The 19,629-nt window shown below is 40.6% G+C and overlaps 1 pseudogene; it reads right to left on the reverse strand.

The window, feature by feature from the left end:
* Positions 1–603: 603 nt before the first annotated feature.
* LOC103011060 (protein enabled homolog) lies at positions 604–2,313 on the reverse strand (annotated as a pseudogene).
* Between the last annotated feature and the right edge of the window lie 17,316 nt (positions 2,314–19,629).

The raw sequence follows: 19,629 nt of genomic DNA on the forward strand, positions 1-19,629 counted from the left end.
AAACTCGAGAGACTTCCTATCATTCTAAAATTCCTCACTCTGAACAAATCATTTTTAGGACACTTTCTTATAAATATCACCCTTTGAAAGCACATACAATTCCATTTGTTCCACATTTTATGATCTTAACCTACATAGGGCTGAACTCAATTATTCATGGAATATCAAATATGATAGGAAGACAAACCTGAGAGAAACATTTACAATACAATAGCATAACTTGCTAAATTCCTCATCACCATTCTCTGAAAAAAACTTCTCAAGCCTTTCTCCTCTTTATTTGGGCAATGGATTGTGGAAAATGTGCGATTTTCTCTTGACATGAAAATATTTCAATGCACGGTGATCTTGCCTGACGGATTCAGTATTTTCTGCATAACTGATACAGGAACTCCTATATGACTCTCTTCCATCCTGTTGTGAAGGTCAGAAAAAAGCAGCAAACTGGGAGGGAAACAGCTTATCACCAGGGCAGTAATGCCTGAAGTCTTTCAAAGTATGCTGGTTTTTCCCTCCTTCCGACTGTTTGTCTCCATTTTCTTACAGCTCACAAAATGTAAGGGTTTTGTTGTTGTTAACACAGTTGTTCTTTGTAGGTTTTTTTTTTCCTTTCTCCAGATTAAAGTCCTATCTCTCCTTAGTTTGATTCTCTATGCAGTATTTGACTTGCTCAGTTCCTGCCTGATTGCATCAATGAGCTCTTCTTTCAGCTTAGTTAATTCTTTTCTCATTTCATCTAAAATGTCCTGCTTCAGTCTTTCAGAGTCCAGTCCCTCCATCTGGACTCCGTTGGCACTGGGCTGTGACAAGGGCACAGATTTTGGTCTGTGTAATGAATCATAGGACCTGTTGTCGAAAACAACCTGATTTTACCTTGGAGAATCCCATCTGGAAATAACAGGTGACTTGCTGCCACTCATTGTATTTGTTCTTTCCCAAGGTTTTCTTGTCGGTTCAGGTGTACTTGTTGAAGAGGTCTTAGAAGTTACAGGCTCTGAATCTTCATTTTTGTCCTCTCTTTGTTCTGTTTCTATTGTTGATCCCTTTTTTAGCAATTCTTCTCCTCCTGGCCAGCAGAGCACTCATTTCTTCCATTAAACCACTACCCTCTAATGGAAGGGGTCCATTTCCACCACCCGTATCTGTTTTAGATGAGGCCGAATTCACACCAGTGGTATTCCGTCTGCTTGGGAAGGAGGCATCCTCCATCCGTGACACTTTCCTAAGTTTTGCTCCAGCAATTGCAGCTGCAAGTCCAGTTAAAGGGCCATGGTCTTCAGACATGGATCCAAAAAAAAAATCCAGATGCAGGGAGGGAAGGAGCAGCAGGTGGGGGTGGGGGAGGAGGGGGTACCTGATTAGGAAGAGGTGGTGGAGGAGGCGGAGGCAGGGGCCCTGAGGACGGAAGTGGAGGGGGTGGAGGGGGCCCTGGGGAAGGAGGGAGCGCGGCTGATGCCTGGGCAGGACCTGGTGGGAGTGGAGGAGGGGGTGCAGGTGCAGGTGGTCCCAAGACAATGCCCTGTTGGGTTGGAGTCTCAGCCGGCTGAGAGGCTGCCTGCGAGCCTGGCTTAGAAGCAGACGAGTCTCCCAGCACAGAGTTTAGAGGAGTCTCCACAGAGGCAGGGGCAGCAGCATTTGCCATTCTTCGCTCTCGCTCCCGTTCCAGCTGCTCCCTTTCTAGCTGCTCTTGCCACTCTCTTTCTTGCCTTTCCCGGTCCAGTCTCTCCAGCCTCTCCCGCTCTTGTCTCTCCCGCTCCAGATGATCCTGACATTCCCTTTCTTGTCTCTCTCTCTCCAGCTGCTCCTGTTCTAGTCGCTCCCTCTCCAGCCTTTCCCTTTATAACCTCTCCCTCTCCAATCTCTCCCTTTCCATCCTTTCTCTCTCGAGCCTTTCCTGCTCCAGCTCCTTTTGTCGTTGCTGTTCTTGTAGTTGCCTTCTTTGAATTTCCAATTCTTCTTGTGATGGGCCATTCTGAACTTGGGCAGGTAGTTGTGAATTTTGTCTAGGCAATATTGGCCCTGTTTCCTGTGAATTCAGCACTTCTAAGGCATTCATCATGGCACTTGTGAAGACATTGGCATCTTCTTTGCTGCCAAAGTTGAGACCATACACCTGTCTAGCAACCCTTTAGGAATGGCACAATTTATCACGACCTGATGGTCCTGAATCATCCCGCCCACCACTCTGAATGTGTTGTTGCCTGTATGATGATATGTATGAACTCTGCTGAACCTGATTGAACCACCAGCTGGCACCCACTTTTTATTGGCATCATCGTAAACCATCACAGCAGCTCTTGCCTGACAGATACTCTGTTCACGTCTCATTGTGCTTTCTTCTTTATGCCTTTAGATGTAGAAGATCTTTGTAGGTTCCAGTCTTTTTTATCGATGGTTGTTCAGATGTTAGTTGTGATTTTGGTGTGTTCATGAGAGGAAGTAAGCTCAAGGTCCTTCCACTCCACCATCTTGAAAGACTCCTCCTGTTTTTGTTATTATTAATGCTAAAACAGCTATCATTTTTGAGCATCTGTGTTGGGCTAGATGCTGCAAGTCAGTTATGTTATGGTCTGTATGGTAACTTAACTTACTCACTTAGCACCAAACCAAAGCTAAAACGTCATTGAAATGTTTTGTTTCTGAAGACTCCTTCTGATTTCAGTTTGGGACCCACCCTGGAACCTAAGGCAGTGGTAAACAAGCTGATAGATGGGATCCTGACCTAGCAGAAAATGATCTTTATTCCATCTTCTATAAGCTTTTTAACAGTGGTGGAAAGGTAAGCCACAGTGATGTTTGTCAGCATTATAAATAAAGGTTATCTATTACATGTTTTTACTCAGATTTAAAACCAGGCATTTGATAAAAGTACAATTAAATGTAATTAAATTAATAAAAATAATAGGCTTAAAGAATCCATCCTTTTTTAAAAAATTTATTTATTATTTATTTATTATTTATTTTCGGCTGTGTTGGGTCTTCGTTTCTGTGCGAGGGCCCTCTCTAGTTGCGGCAAGCGGGGGCCACTCTTCATTGCGATGCGCAGGCCTCTCACTATCGCAGCCTCTCTTGTTGCGGAGCACAGGCTCCAGACGCGCAGGCTCAGTAGTTGTGGCTCACGGGCCTAGTTGCTCCGCGGCATGTGGAATCTTCCCAGACCAGGGCTCGAACCCATGTCCCCTGCATTGGCAGGCAGATTCTCAACCACTGCGCCACCAGGGAAGCCCTAGAATCCATCCATTTTTAAAACCACATTTGTTAATCATTCAAGCAAGATTGGTATAGCAGTTGGGTAAAGGAACTGAATAATTTCCATATTTTTTTAAAGTTTTTTGTGTTTTTTTTTTTTGAAGAAAGAAATTTGTATAATTCTGGAAGTCCTGTCTTATAAATGAATGCATATGAAGGAGGATAGTTTTTAAGCATTATTACATAATGGAATTATGGGACAATGATTTTGGAGGAGACCATAGTCGGGTTTTAGATATTCATTTAAATATACAACAGATAATCACTGAGCTCTTACTTTGTGCAAAATTATACTGAAGCATAGGAATTGCTAAATAATCTTTTATAATTTTGGAGACCCTTGAGCCTTGCTACTTCATATATGGTCCATGGACCAGCAGCGTCAGCATCACCTGGGAGTTTGTTGGAAATGCAGAGCCTCCTGATCTCCTGAATCAGAAATTGTACTTTAATATGACCCACAGGTGATTGTATGCATATTCAAATTTGAGAAGCATTTCTTGGGAGCAGTAGCTCTCAACTTTGGTGCCCTTTATAATTCACCTGGGATTTTAAAAAACGGTAACGCCTGATACCTGCTCCCAAGATTCTGATCTAAATGGTCTGTGGCCTCGTCTCTGAGGGATACAACCTTCTTGGTGATTCTCATGTACAGCCAAGATTGGAAACTGCTGGTTTAAAGACTGTCTCATCATAGCACATTACCCCATTACTTTTCTGGGAAGGCTGTGTGGCAGTGAGTCTGGTCAGGGGAAAGTGAAGAGGTGCCTTTGGTCAGGAAAAGAAAAAAAAAGCCTCCTCCTGCCTGTCTCTAAAGTCAGGCTTCCCCGACATGGATCACTTGGGAAGTCAATTTAAAAAATAGAAAAATCTCACCTCTAGAGATTTTAATATAGGATGTTTGAATTGGGATCCAGGAATCTCTATTTTAACAAGCAACTGCCACAGGCATTTGGTTCAAAGATCATACTTTGAGAACTACTGACCTAGAGCCTTAAAAAAAAATTCAAGAGATCAAAAGCATTAAGTGGCTTGTGTCAGGCTTTTTAGCCCCTTCTTCTAGGAACTATGGTTGAAACTACCTTAAAGGTTTAGGTAGTAAAGCTCAAGGATCTTCTTGGTGAATAAGTGAATTAAAACCTGTGAAGTGTTTCACATTTGACTTGTCACATTATGTGAGCCCTCGGTGATCAGAGTCCTTTAGAAGGTAACTCTCTGAGGGAAGGAACTTTGCCTGGTTTTCATCACTATATCCTCGCACTTTGAAGAGCTCATGGACACATAGGAGGCACCAAAATGTTTGTTAATTAAATAAAGATTACCTAGACCTTAACATAGAGACTCACAGTTTGTGTTCTGGAGTTAGATGAAGTTGTGTTTTTGTGACTTGCTCGCTACATGAACATGGATGAGTTATCTAACTTCTTTGAAGCTCAGTTTCTTCATGGAGACAACAACAAGTCTTTATAGGGCTGTGAGGAATAAACAAAATAATACATTTAAAATATTCAGTATACTATATTATATAAGTAATATAATATATACTATATATAGTATATATGTTGTATATACTATAAAATGTTATAGTATACTATAAGTAATAAATGTTATACACTACTATCATTGTAATTATCACTATTATTAATATTGCCCTGATTTTCCTCCGACTATGAATGTTTGGTGCTCAATTTCCAAACCTTATTTTAATGCCATCTAAGCAGATGTCTGTATATAGTTACACTGACTTACTTATATATTCTGTTTAGTTTCTCTCAGACTCATTGGAATGTGACAAGTTCCTCAAAATTCTTAAGTATAGGGTGGGGAGAAAAAAATTAAACCTACTGTGTGTCCATCACCATTTAAGGCATTTATGTTAACACATTGATTCTTCACAACAACACTCTGGGGTATGTGTTAACTCTTTCGTTTACATGTAAGGAATTTAAACCCTTTTGTTAACTTGTTCAGCATTATGCTCAAAACCAACCATATTGTTTGCATTTTCTTTTTTTTTTGCAATTCTTTTTTTTTAAATTTAATTTAATTTTATTTTATTTTATTTATTTTATTTATGGCTGTGTTGGGTCTTCGTTTCTATGCGAGGGCTTTCTCTAATTGCGGCAAGTGGGGGCCACTCTTCATCACAGTGCGCAGGCCTCTCACTATCGCGGCCTCTCTTGTTGCAGAGCACAGGCTCCAGATGCGCAGGCTCAGTAATTGTGGCTCACGGGCCTAGTTGCTCCGCGGCATGTGGGATCCTCCCAGACCAGGGCTCGAACCCGTGTCCCCTGCGTTGGCAGGCAGATTCTCAACCACTGTGCCACCAGGGAAGCCCCTGTTTGCATTTTCTTTTAGCAATTCTGCTGCCACAGTCTCTTAGTGGAACATTTTAATAGTTTCTGGATTATAAAGTATAAAATTATTTCCTATTCTTATTTCCTTTCCAATGTCAGGTTTCTTTTTTTTAAGAGCCTTTAGCATCTGAAATACTCAGTTCTATACACCTTGTATCTTAGATCTTTTGAAGAATTTTCAAGTATATTTATTTTGAAGACTAAATCTTTCAAGTCACTCCTACCCTAAAGAAGACTAAACTTCCTTCCTTTTCCTTTTCAAAAGGAAATGGATTTCATTAGAAAGAACATATAATAGTGACTCAGAGTAAATGTTCTCAATCTTATTTAAGACGAACATGGACATGATATATGATAAATATAAGTATTCTTAAAGATATTTTACAAATGTACTTAATATTAATTTCCTAATGATTTTCATGTATCTTTCTTTTAGGATCCTTCCTGAGCGTTTCCTGGCAATTTTTAAAATGAAAGATTGATGTTAGATTTGATGCAGTTATTGGATATAAAATGAAAGAAAAATAAGTGCTTGGTCTTTTGAAAACTGATTTACAAAGTTTAAGTTGATTTCATCTAATATTAATCAGAATTTTAATGTTTGGACTTCTGCTTTTCCTAATTATCTTTTTTTTTTCAATAACACCTTTTGAGGTTCTGGCAGGTCCTAATTTCATATAATACACAGAAATATATTAGGAACTGATTTTGTGAAAAAATGAAGAAAAAGAGAAACAGTTTTACAATAATTCCCAAGATTTTGTGGCTCATTAAAGGCTCTGCAAGGTTTGTACTAAAAATATTTAAGATATATTTTTATTTTTAATTACACTTAAATTTTATATAGTTCACATTTCCTTTTCTATTAATACTACATCAAAATGGAAACTTTAAGCTCGCTAAATATAATGAAGGACTATATCTAATGGTATTTCATAATGAATTTCATGTGATATAAGAAATATTGCTCAAACATTCCAGCCTACACATTACTACTCTTTTCTGAGAAATACCTCACATTCCAATGCCACACATTTCAGCACAAGGAAATTAGAGATGAACACGTGTTGCAAGGATAAAAGCATCATTGGGATTTGAGGCAGAGAATTGGGAGAACGTACCCATAAGTAGCAACAATAATAAATGGATCAAACTTAAACTTTTGGTGTTTCTATCTTTTTATTTTGAACAGAACATAGCTTAACCTTCAAATGAAAGGAAAATGGATTATGTGATCAAGGTCTTTTTCTTTTTCTCTTTTAGTATCTGTAAATCTGTTTAAGGAAAGTTACACTATAGATTTGGTAACATATAAGTAAATTTCATCCGAAGGTATTTCTACAATAAATTTCTCCCTCTTTCCCATCAACTAACTTCTTCTAATACGGAGAATCAAAATTAAATGTAGAATATACATCAAAATGTATATTCTACATTTAGTTGACGTGAGTACATATCTGAGTCAAAAATGCCTGCTTTCCAGGGACTTTCCTGGTGGTCCAGCGGTTAAGACTCTGTGTTTTCATTGCAGGGGGTATGGGTTTGACTAAGATCCCGAATGCCACATGATGCAGCCAAAAAAAAAAAAAAAGTCTGCTTTCCAAAACATCATTATATTGAATATTGTAACTTGGAGTCCTCTCCATACTTTAGTTCTACTAGAGTATCTGTGAATCGCCAGCGTTTATGGATTTACCTAGACCCTATTACGTTAGCAGAGAATGACACTAGAAGGTGGAGAGTCCGTTATAGTCATCTTCTAACTCATTTTGAAACAGATTGTTTATTCTTTTGATTAAGTTGTACTGTTCCAGCTTGTCAAGTGGCAAGTTTCAACAGGCTAGGAGAAAGCCTTTAGTGAAACTTCAGTAAAATAACTGAGGCCCAAAATGTACTGACAACTTTCCTCTTTTCACAATAAACTTGCTTTGGCTCTCAACACACTTGTCTAAAATTAGCACTTGGATGAATTTTGGCATTGACCATTGTGAGAAATAAGTACTACTTCTCTCTTTTGCGAGGTACTTCTTGGATATTATGCTAACTCTGAACCCATTTCTCAATAGTTTAATGGGAAAATCCATCTCAGCCATCAACCGTGCTACTTGTAAGGGTCACACCAAAATCAGAGAGGCTTACATTGTTTTCAGGTAAATGCAGAAAGACTCCCAATTGTCAACTGTCATGGTACCCTGTGGTCCTAAACTAGGACCTTGAAGACCGATGTCTCTCTCCTTTGCAGGGTACAGAAATCCTGACTGTGGCGGTGAGCCACCCTCCCTGGACACACCCTAAAGCCTTCTTCTGAGCCCTTGCTATCACGCTGGGGCTCTGCCATGGGACTGCTGAGGCTCACCAGCCTCTCTCCTATTCCATTTGAGAATATTCCCATGCTTGCTTCAGAAACTCTTCCCCGCCCCGGCCCCCATGCCACCATTCTCACTTGCCAGAAATCTACACTTTTTAATGGAAATGAGGGTTAGAAAGAGTGGGGAATCAGACCAAAGAAAAGGGTTAAAACTGACCCTCAGTACCTTCTCAACACCAACCTGGCTAGTGAGTAAACTGCCAATAAGTATTTTACAGTGGGGAAGGGGAGCGATTAAGAGCCTCCTCTCCCAGGCTGGGTAATAGATTTACCTCCTTGGACAACTCTCTGTGTGTGACATCATTATCCCCATTTCAAAGATGAGATAACTATAGCCCAGGGAAGTTCACCAAACACATAAAATCACATGGCTACTTAGAAGTCAAGCTCAGGATTTGAACCCATGTTTGCTGACCTCACTATCATACAGCCTCAGTGGAATTCTTGGAGAGTTGAACCATCACCCTGTACAACCTCTACTTTTACCCAAGCTTTCCTTTATGTTTAAACAATATTCCAAAATCAGCCAATGAAAATCTCTGATGGCAATTGAAGCTATTCAATCTGGGATTATTTTAAAGTAGAATAAAATGCTACAATACAGATGCCCTATTATTCCACCTAAAAAAAATCCAGGGCTTCCCTGGTGGCGCAGTGGTTGAAAATCTGCCTGCCAATGCAGGGGACACGGGTTCAAGCCCTGGTCTGGGAGGATCCCACATGCCGCGGAGCAGCTGGGCCCGTGAGCCACGATTACTGAGCCTGCGCTTCTGGAGCCTGTGCTCCGCAACAAAAGAGGCCGCGATAGTGAGAGGCCCGCGCACCGCGATGAAGAGCGGCCCCCGCTTGCCGCAACTAGAGAGGGCCCTCGCACAGAAACGAAGACCCAACACAGCCATAAATTAATTAATTAATTAATTTTAAAAAAAATTCAACCAGGCCTGGCCCCAAATCACCATAGTCTAAAGTTTCCTGAAATTAGGAATTCCCTGGCGGTCCAGTGGTTACAACTCTTTGCTTCACTGCCAAGGGTGCAGGTTCAATCCCTAGTTGGGGAACTAAGGTTCCACAAGCCACATAGATAGATAGATAGATAGATAGATAGATAGATAGATAGATAGATAGGTAGATAGATAGGTAAAGTTTCTTGAAATTAAAATGCTGAGCCTGAAAATATTGGAATAGTCGTAATCTACACTGGACATCAAATCCTTCCCCCAAATAGATAGGAGTTTCCACTTGACCTGAGAGCCAATCTGACCACTCGAGTTCTTTGGTTTTGGGGGGTTTTTTGGTCTAGGAATGACTAGGTCAACCTCAGCATTGGGGAAATGTGCCTTTTACTTTTATAGTCTTCCCTATAATTACAGGCACCCTAGAAGTGCAAAAAGAGCACTGGTCAATGTAATTCAAATTAGCTGTTCTGAAATCACAGTTTTTTCATCTATAAAAGGATCAAATTAGATTATATAGTCTCCTATATTATCTCCAGTTCCAGTTAAATAGATGTTTTTAAATCAATGCATGGAAAACCTGGCATCTTCTCTACCCCATCTGTGTTCCCTAACAGAATGACACTTTTAACAAGTGTCTAAACCAGAAACCTGGAGCTATACCTGCCTCCTCTTCCCTCACCTTCATCTCTCACCTCACCAACATCCTAATCCCCAGCACACACATTCAATATCAACCATCATTCCCACGTTTATACTTCCAGCCCAAATCTTCCCTCTGAACACCAGACAGATATCCAGTGCCCTCTTGATATCTCTGCCCATACGGCCAATAGGCATTTCAAGGTAGCATTGCCGAAAGTGAGCTTTTAATGTTATCCCAAACCTGTTCCAAACCCCATTAATTAGTTGCTCAGGCCAAAAAGATTCGTGTCATCCTCAATTCCTCTCTCTCACTCCCATATCCATCACGAAAACAATTCTGTTTGCTCCACTTTGAAAATATATCCAGAATTCTGTCACCTCTTTTCATCCCCACTGCTACCCCCAATCCAAGTCTCCCTCACCTCTTGTTCCCCTTTCTGCTACTCCAAACACAGCAGCCAGATTGACTCTTTGAAATATGAGATCATGTCATGCTTCAGCTCAAAATCCTTCATTAACTTCTTATCTAAAACTTAAAGCTAAAGTCCTTACCATGACCTACAAGGCCATATGTTGTCCAGTCTTCTTACCTGCTACTTTACTACCTTATTAGGGTTCTCCAGAGAAACATAACCAGTAGGAGGTTTTATATACATACATACTGGCAGACAGAGAGAGAGAAAGAGAGAGATGTATTTCAAGGAATTGAGGAATCGGCTCATATGATTGTGCAGGCTATAAAATTTGAAATTTGTAGAGGAAGCTGGCAGGCTGGAAACTCTTGGGCAGAAGTTGATACTGCAGTCTTGAGGCAGAATTTCTTCTTACTCAGGGTGTCTTAGTTCAGGCTGCTGTAACAGAATGCCAAAGACCAGGTGGCTTATGAACAACAGAAAATTATTCTTCACAGTTCTGGAGGCTGGAAGTCCAAGATCAAGACACCAGCAGATTCAGTGTCTGGTGAGAGCCTGCTTCCTGGTTCACAGTCAGCCAGCCTGTCTTCTCACTGTGTCGTCACAGGACAGAAGGGACAGGGGAGCTCTCTGAGGTCTCTCTTTTTTTTTTTTTTAATTTATTTTATTTATTTATTTTTGGCTGCGTTGGGTCTTCGTTGCTGCGTGCAGGCTTTCTCTAGCTGCAGTGAGTGGGGGCTGCTCTTCGTTGCGGTGCACAGGCTTCTTATTGCAGTGGATTCTCTTGTTGCGGAGCACGGGCTCTAGGCGCACGGGCTTCAGTATTTGCAGCACGTGGGCTCAGTAGTTGTGGCTCGCGGGCTTAGTTGCTCCAAGGCACGTGGGATCTTCGTGGACCAGGGCTCGAACCCGTGTCCCCTGCACTGGCAGGTGGATTCTTAACCACTGCGCCACCAGGGAAGTCCCGTGAGGTCTCTTTCATAAGATACTAATTTCCTTCATGAGGGCTTCACCTTCATGACCTAATCACCTTCCAAAGGCCCCAGGTTATAATGGCCAATGTCAACTTCAATATTAGTTGTTTTGAAACGTCTGGTATAGAACTGCAAGTGTGTTAGAGTGATAAATTAAGTGTGTTCCTTTAAATAAGGAATTTTGGAGGCAGCGTCCACAGAAAGAGTTCAATGGAACAGGAGTAACTGATAGAGACAAGACCCCCTGGGGCATAATCGTTAACACCCCACTTGCAGACTCCTTGAAATGAACCCACTGAAGGCTCTTCACTGGAGGACCCAACTCCCCCTGCTGAGAGCTGTTCTAGACGGACAGCTCTGGAGGCTGTCAGAGTAGAGGGCGACTTCCGCTCACAACCTGTGGCAGGACCAGAGACCACTGCTTGTGCTGAGATGCCTCCTTCCCAGACTTCTCCTTGGAGTGGTTCTTAACCCCCTTTCCTATTTTTCCTACTTTGACTAACCTGTGTTTTGTGCAAAAACCAAGTGATTTGTGAATTGAATATTGGCTACATTTTGTATAACTCCAATCTCATGATTCTTCGCTGGACCCTGAGACAAACACCACACTTCCAAATACCATTACATTGGAGATTAGGTTGCAACTTGTGAACCTCGGAGGGACACAAACATTCAATCTATAGCACAGAGAAAGCTTGGTTTTGCTTTCAAAGCCTTGCAATGGATGCAGTGAAGCCCATCCACATTATCAAGAATAATTTCCTTTTATTTAAAGACTGCTGATTGTAGATGTTAACCACATCTACAAAATACCTTCACAGCAACACCTAGATTAGTGTTTGATTGAATAACTTGGGAACTGTAGCCTAACCATGTTGACCTATAAAACTAACCATCACACTACCCTCACCCTCTTGCAATTAACTCCAGCCACACTAGTCCCTTTTTTTTTTTTTTTTAATTTATTTTTGGCTGCATTTGGTCTTCGTTGCTGCGTGCAGGCTTTCTCTAGTTGCAGTGAGTGGGGGCTACTCTTCGTTGCGGTGCGCAGGCTTCTTATTGCGGTGGCTTCTCTTATTGCAGAGCACGTGCAGGCTTCAGTAGTTGTGGCATATGGGCTCAGTAGTTGTGGCTCGTGGGCTCTAGAGCGCAGGCTCAGTAGTTGTGGCGCACGGGCTCAGTTGTTCTCCGACATGTGGGATCTTCCCAGACCAGGACTCGAACCCGTGTCCCCTGCATTGGCAGGCGGATTCTTAACCACTGCACCACCAGGGAAGCCCCACACTAGTCCCTTGATGTTTCTCAACCCACCAGACGTGCTCCCATTTCAAGACCTTTGTACATTACTCTTTCCTCTCCAGAACCTTTTCCTCCAGATATTCACATAGCTAGCTCCCTCTTTCCTTTAAGTCTTTTTCCTTAGGTCTTTTCAGAATTTCTCACTCCATACCTAAAACTGCAACCCTGCCTACAGAGCCTACACACATTTCCATTTCTCCCTCCGTTCTCTAATCTTCTCCTTGGCACTTATCATTATGGAGCATGCTACATATGTTGCTTACTTATACTCTTTATTGTCAACATTGCCCTTAGAGCGTAAGCTTCCCAAGGGAAGAGATTTGTTTTGTTTTGTTTTTAATATTTATTTATTTATTCATTCATTTGGCTGCTCCGGGTCTTAGTTATAGCATGTGGGATCTTTGTTGCCACGTACGGGAGCTTTGTTGCTGCACGCAGGATCTTTAGTTGCGGCATGGGGGATCTAGTACCCTGACCAGGGATAGAACCCAGGCCCCCTGCATTAGGAGCTCGGAGTCTTAGCCACTGGACCACCAAGGAAGTCCAGGAGGTGATTTGTTTTTATGTATTTTGTTCACTGCTATACCCCCAATGCCTGGAACAGCCCATAAAACATACCAAGCATTTGATATATTTTTTTTAAATGAATGCATATTTCTTCCATGATTCTAGCTCCTAAATATCTCCTTTGCCACCACCCTCATTCAGACCACCATCATTTCTGACCTGGATTACTGAAAAGCCTCCTAACTGGTCTCCCTTCATCTCTTCTTATCCTTCTTCCAATGCAATCTCCAGCTTGCAGCGTTTCTAAATCTGATGATAGCAGTCTTCCGCTCAAAACCTTTTACTAGCCCTCACTGTTGTTAAGACTCTGAGAGGGCTTCCCTGGTGGCTCAGTGGTTGAGAATCTGCCTGCTAATTCAGGAGACACGGGTTCGAGCCCTGGTCTGGGAAGATCCCACATGCCGCGGAGCAACTGGCCCCGTGAGCCACAACTACTGAGCCTGCGCGTCTGGAGCCTGTGCTCCGCAACAAAAGAGGCCGCGATAGTGAGAGGCCCGCGCACCGCGATGAAGAGTGGCCCCCACTTGCCGCAACTAGAGAAAGCCCTCGCACAGAAACAAAGACCCAACACAGCCAAAATAAATAAATAAATAATTACTTAAAAAAAAAAAAAAGACTCTGAGAGATTAAGCCTTTGCTATGTCTGTATCTTTTCTCTACCCCATGCTCTGTGCTCCAAGACAGAACTTCTTATTCCTTGAATGTGCCATGATCTCTCACCTCCTGGTACCCATACACCTGGTTTCCTGTATCTGTAACATTTGTATCCCCTTCATCATCCAGCTAACCCCTTCTCACCCTTAGGTCCCATTTATGGCTCACCTTCCACCCCCATCTTCAGGACTAGATGATTTGCACTTCCTGTGAGCTCACTTAGCTCCTTATATTTAGGACGGTCACAGCACTTTGTACCAGGTGGTACAGTAAAAGGGCAAGAGACTTTTATATTCCCAAGGAAATGGGTAGCCAAACCACAAGTCAATCACTATAATTAACCTGACAGTAAGAGATGAAAGACAGGATGGCAAACGGGGATGGGGAAAGAGTTCACTGAATATTTTTATGATGGAAGAGATCAAAGAACAGTTGAGGGCTTCCCTGGTGGCACAGTGGTTAAGAATCCGCGCGCCAATGCAAGGTACACGGGTTCGAGCCCTGGTCTGGGAAGATCCCACATGCCGCGGAGCAACTAGGCCCTTGAGCCACAATTACTGAGCCTGCGCATCTGGAGCCTGTGCTCCGCAACAAGAGAGGCCGCGATAGTGAGAGGCCCGCGCACCGCGATGAAGAGTGGCCCCCACTTGCCGCAACTAGAGAAAGCCCTCGCACAGAAACGAAAACCCAACACAGCCATAAATAAATAAATTAATTAAAAAAAAAAAAAAAAAAAAAGAACAGTTGAAAGCAAAAAAGACAGGTCCTGTAACAGGAAGAGTGGAATTAATAGGGAAAGAAGAATAATGAGAAGAACAAGGAAAGAATGGTTGAGAAGCAAATTATAGAGAGCAGGACCCTTTCTTTGCTACTGCAGGGAAAGAAGCAGGATTGATGTGTAGAGATGAGGCGAGGGGTTTTATAAATCAAAAATAAGCTGAGGCTGTATATGAGGTGTGAATTGGAGGTTTGTTTGGTTGGATATACACTAGATTTGGAAACCTCAAGATAAAGTTTATATGACCTTTAAGACTACCTAATACTGCTTTATCAATTTGGCAGTACACAGAAGCCTTGATGGTGAACTAATGAACCCCTCCAGAAAGGGGAAAAAAAAGTATTTATTTGAAAAGATTATATTCTTAAACTTCTACTTGGAAGATTACTATAGTTAGACTAAACAAACTGTGGATTAAAACAATGTGCACAGATTCCATAACTTCCTCATTTTATGGCCTCCAAAGAAATAATGGCTTAGTGTTGACCTTTCTTTACACCATGATATACCACCTACCCATCATCAATTACAATATCATATCAACTCTTCTGAACTCTACAGTGTGCAAGTGACATTCACAGAATGGCTCTGCTCAGAAGGTAAAGTCCAACTCGGATGATACCTCTGCCAATGTTCTCTCCACATTCTCCTTTTCCTTCCCTTTCTTTTGCTATATAAATGCTATGATTAATATTACCATCATTATTATCTGTGTTCCAAATTATAAATCTGCTAGTTATGCTATTCCATCTTTTTCCCTTTCTGGTTATTATTACCTGTGTAAAAATCATTACATTTCTAAAACTGGCAGTCAGAGGGGTGGCTCTCAAGAGGGATATTAATTTAAAAGAAAAAAAAAAGCAGACAAAATTCAAAACATATTTCAGTTTAATAAGAATCTAAATGTTATAGATGGTATAGTATAGATGGTAGTTTAGTCAAGAAAATTTTTCCAAAAGCAACTCAACCTAAAATGTAATGCAAAGAGAAATTAATGATAAACTTGATGTGCCTTCATTCATATCAGTAGGAAAAAACTGATGTAACATGTGATCAGGGTAAACTAAACGTTTTTACTTGTTGCGAAAATTTGTTGAAATGAGGCCAATGATGTCATGAAGGCATGCAAACAAAACTCTTCAACACTTAAAAAAAAAAAAAAGCAAGGGGGTAGATTCTATGTTTCTAGCATTTGTTGAGAAGGTTAAACCTGTATTTGAGGAATATGAACATTCTCACCCCAAGGTAACAAAAAAAATAATAAAAGGTAGTTTTCCAAGTGATCGCAGTCTGAATGAAATTTCTCAGCATCCAAACTATTTGAGCATAATGTGAACTAAGTAACATTAACAAAGTGATTTTCACTTTCTCAAAGTTTCTTAATTCTTGGATAATACAGATATCCCAGAAGGTAAAAGAATCTAGATCCTGCTATAAAATTTTTAATTGCCTTTTAGAAGTATATCAGTAGTATATGAATTTGCATGGTGTGAGTCCTCTGGTCTGGCCCACTCTGAGCAAGTGAAATATTGAACTTAGAGGCATTCAACCTGAAAACAGATTCCTGATGTTGCAGCCAGCATGAGGTCTGATCTAAATCACCTATGTTAATATTTAAATATTTAAATGGCTCCATATAAACATCACTGCAAACCTGCATGCAGACTGATATAGTCAAGTACTCTTTTTTTATAAATACACTCAGGGTTAAAACTAAAGAGCCAATTATACTCTCTCCAATGCAATATAGTATAGCGTAGGTCAGGATGCCTCAACCTTGGTACAACTGACACTTGGAGCTGGATAATTCTTTCCTTCAATGCACAGGGCTGTCTGTGGATTGTAAGATGTTTAGCAGCATCTCTGGCCTTTACCCACTAGATGCCACTGGCATGCCTGAGGTGTGACAACCAATAATGTCTCCAGTCATGGCAAATTGTTTCCTTTGGGGCAAAAGTATCCTTGGTTGAGAACTATTTGGCTAGTTGGTTTTAACTTAGTTGGTCTAAGTTAAAAGTTGGGGCTCTGCAATCTGACTTCCTGAATCCTAACTCAACCTCCTACTGGCTATGTGACTTTAGCAAGTTACTTCACTTTTCTTTCCATCAGTTTCTTCATCTATACAATGCTCATTCTAGTAGGACCTACCTCAAATATTGCCTGTGAGGATTAAGTAAGTTGTTACATAAAGCCCTTATATCAGTCTATGGCATATAGTAAGCACTTAATAAATTTAAGCTATTACTATTATTATTATTTGGTTTATATAACCATTTACTACTTGCAAATCTACTTCATATACATGCTCTCTCATTTGAGTCTCATATCCCCCTTGTGTGTGGGTATGTGAGGAAGGTTGAACTTGTGATGTGTTGGTAAAGGTCTGTGTTGGGTAAAAGCATTTTACCCAGAAGCATTTACTTTTATCATTATTTTCCAGATAAGAAAAGTGAGACATAGAAAAAATAAAAAGAATTGCTTGAAGTCATGCCACTTTTTGTGTGTGTGTGGTAAAATATACATAATATAATGTTTACTACTTTAACCATTTTTATTTGTATTTTATTTTATTTTATTTTATTTTTTAAAATCTTTTCAATGCCGTGAGGCATGTGGGATCTTAGTTCCCAGACCAGGGATCCAACCTGCCCCCTGCATTGGAAGCATGGAGTCTTAACCATTGGACCACCAGGGAAGTCCCTTAACCACTTTTAAAAGTAGAGTTTAATGGCATTAAGTATATTCATGTTGTTGTGGAACCATCACCACCATTCATCTCCATAGCTGTTTTTAAACTAAAGTATAGTTGATTGCGATATTGTGTTAGTTTCAAGTATACAACAAAGAGATCCAGTTATACATATTTTTTCAGATTACTTTCTGTTATAGCTTATTATAAGATATTGAATGTAGTTCCCTGTGCTATACAGTAAATCCTTATGTTTATCTATTTTATATATAGTAGTGTGTACTATTAAACTCATACTCCTAATTTATCCCTCCCTGTCCTTTCCCCTTTGGTAACCAAAAGTTTATTTTCTATATCTGTGAGTCTGTTTCTGTTTTGCAACTAAATTCATTTGTATTATTTTTAGATTCCACATATAAGTGATATCACATAATATTTGTCTTTCTCTGTTTGACTTAATTCACTTAGTATGATATCCTCCAGGTCCTCCATGTTGCTGCAAATGGCAACATTTCATTAGTTTTTATGGCTGAGTAATATTCCATTGTATATATTTAGCACGTCTTCTGGGAATAGGCCCTTTATCTAAATTCTTTAGGCAGCTTGTGGGGAAGTAAAAAGAAAGAATTCCCAAGTCTTCTGTTTCTTAAAAATAATCAGCCTAAATTAATCTTCATGCCAAGGAGACACATTTTGGGGTGGAAAATTTTGTTCCCTTATGTATGCATATATCACATTTTGTTTATCCATTTATCCATTGATGAACACTTAAGTTGTTTCCACTTTTGAGGTATTGGAAGTCACACCCCTTGTAAGTGAATACTTCTGGCTCTTGGTCTAATGCTCTTTTCCAAATTATCACAAAGGGAACTGATATAACCTATAATCTCCCCCAAACACAAGAGGTTTTCAGGGAAATAGGCATCTCATGTAAAATGATTAGCAAATTGAGACTGATACTGAGCTTTTATGAATAAATCAATCAAACTAAGCTTGGTTAGTCCATGCTTTAAGATTCTTTAAGATAATATCTCTACTTTCTTCTTTTCTTCATTAAAAAACAAAACAAAACCAAAAACATTTCACAGAGAGATACCAAGCGACCATTAGCTGCTGCAGTATCTCTAGGATTATTTCTAGAGGTAAAACTTCATGGTTGTGGACAAAGAATTGTTGTCTGCCATTTCGTAAACAATGAATGTTGCTCTCCATCAAGCCATCAGCCGCTGCAGCTGCCCAACCATGCACCTTGAGGGGAATTCAGGATACAGAAAGACAGGACACTGGCCCAAAATAGTTAAGATGCATATCAAAGGAATAATGTCAAGGAGCCCAGATTCTTGCATCTTCCCATACATAGAAAAGCACTAAAATTATTAACTTGAGATGTCTGTTTTTTGTGATTAGCAATAAACTTTGATGTTCGACTACATTTTTTTCCCAGCAAAAACTACTATATATCCTGGCTCTGAAACCACAGAAATGCATCTCAGGGTGGGGGGGTGGGGGGTGGCTCGGAGGAGCTCTGGCTCTTTTTGTCTCAGCATAGAAAGAATTCAGCAAGAGGCAAAGTGATAGATAGGAAGTGATTTATTAGAATAGGACACTTGTGAGGCTTACAAACAAACAGTCAGGCAAGCAAGCATTAGTGGGTTACATTTTTGTAATCAAAGGAGAAGGCAGGTGGGGGGCGGGGGAGTGGGGAGGGGAGACCATCTTCTTCCTCCTTCTTTGAGTCTTCCATCAACTCCTCCTACCTGTTGGGTGGGGGAGTTTTTGGCACTATGTGGCCCATCCGGGACTGTCATGGTGCTATGGAAAAATTATTTCAGGTCTCAGTATAATGACAGTCTTTCACTTTGAAGTGTCACCTTTCCCAAATTACTGCTTTTTATGTGTGAAGAGAGCATGTCCTAGGGAGTCATTAACTTGTTGACATTCACTGGGCGGGATGTAGGCCTTATTTTTCCACTATTGTTTTATCGTCTTCAGGCATGACTCATGCCTCCATTGCATGGTTTTGTTGCTAAGCAAGCCCGTCTGGCTTTGCTGCTAAGCGATTTGCTCTGTTTCACAAGTCAAGCAAGCCCACAAAGTTTCAAGATTTCCCCATTGCTTTCTTGAGTGATCGTTAACTTACTGTGGTTTCCCAAAGCCCCCTAAAGTTCCCTCTCTATCTACAGTCCCCTAGTGGGACTTCTAAACTAATTTTTTTTTTTTGGCTGCACCATGCAACGTGCGGGATCTTAGTTTCCCGACCAGGGATTGAACCTGCGCCCTCGGCAGTGAAAGCACAGAGTCCTAACCACTGGACCGCCAGGGAATTCCCTAAGCTAACTATTTGATTATCCTACTCTATCCCTATCAGCTCCTCCTTTACCTCTTTGGAGCAGTACACTGTCTGAGAGGGTATAACATCAGGCTGTAGTCCTCAGTGAGGCCACCAAATAAAACATAATTCTCATTTTTTAGGTTGTGCATCTTTTTTTCAGTTGCCATGGTGAAACATAGAACAGAACTGCTTCTCAGAAAGTAAGTCCATATTATGCCAGAGAGCTGCTTAAGAAGGATAAAAGGTGCTAATGTTTCTCCTGAATTTAAAAAAGTGAGTTTTTTTTATTAGCAGAATAAAAAGAATTGGTCCTAATTAACTTTGGGCAAATAAATCAGAGTATTGATTTCC

The sequence above is a fragment of the Balaenoptera acutorostrata genome, chromosome 5 (assembly GCF_949987535.1).
Source record: "Balaenoptera acutorostrata chromosome 5, mBalAcu1.1, whole genome shotgun sequence".
Lineage (NCBI taxonomy): Eukaryota > Metazoa > Chordata > Mammalia > Artiodactyla > Balaenopteridae > Balaenoptera > Balaenoptera acutorostrata.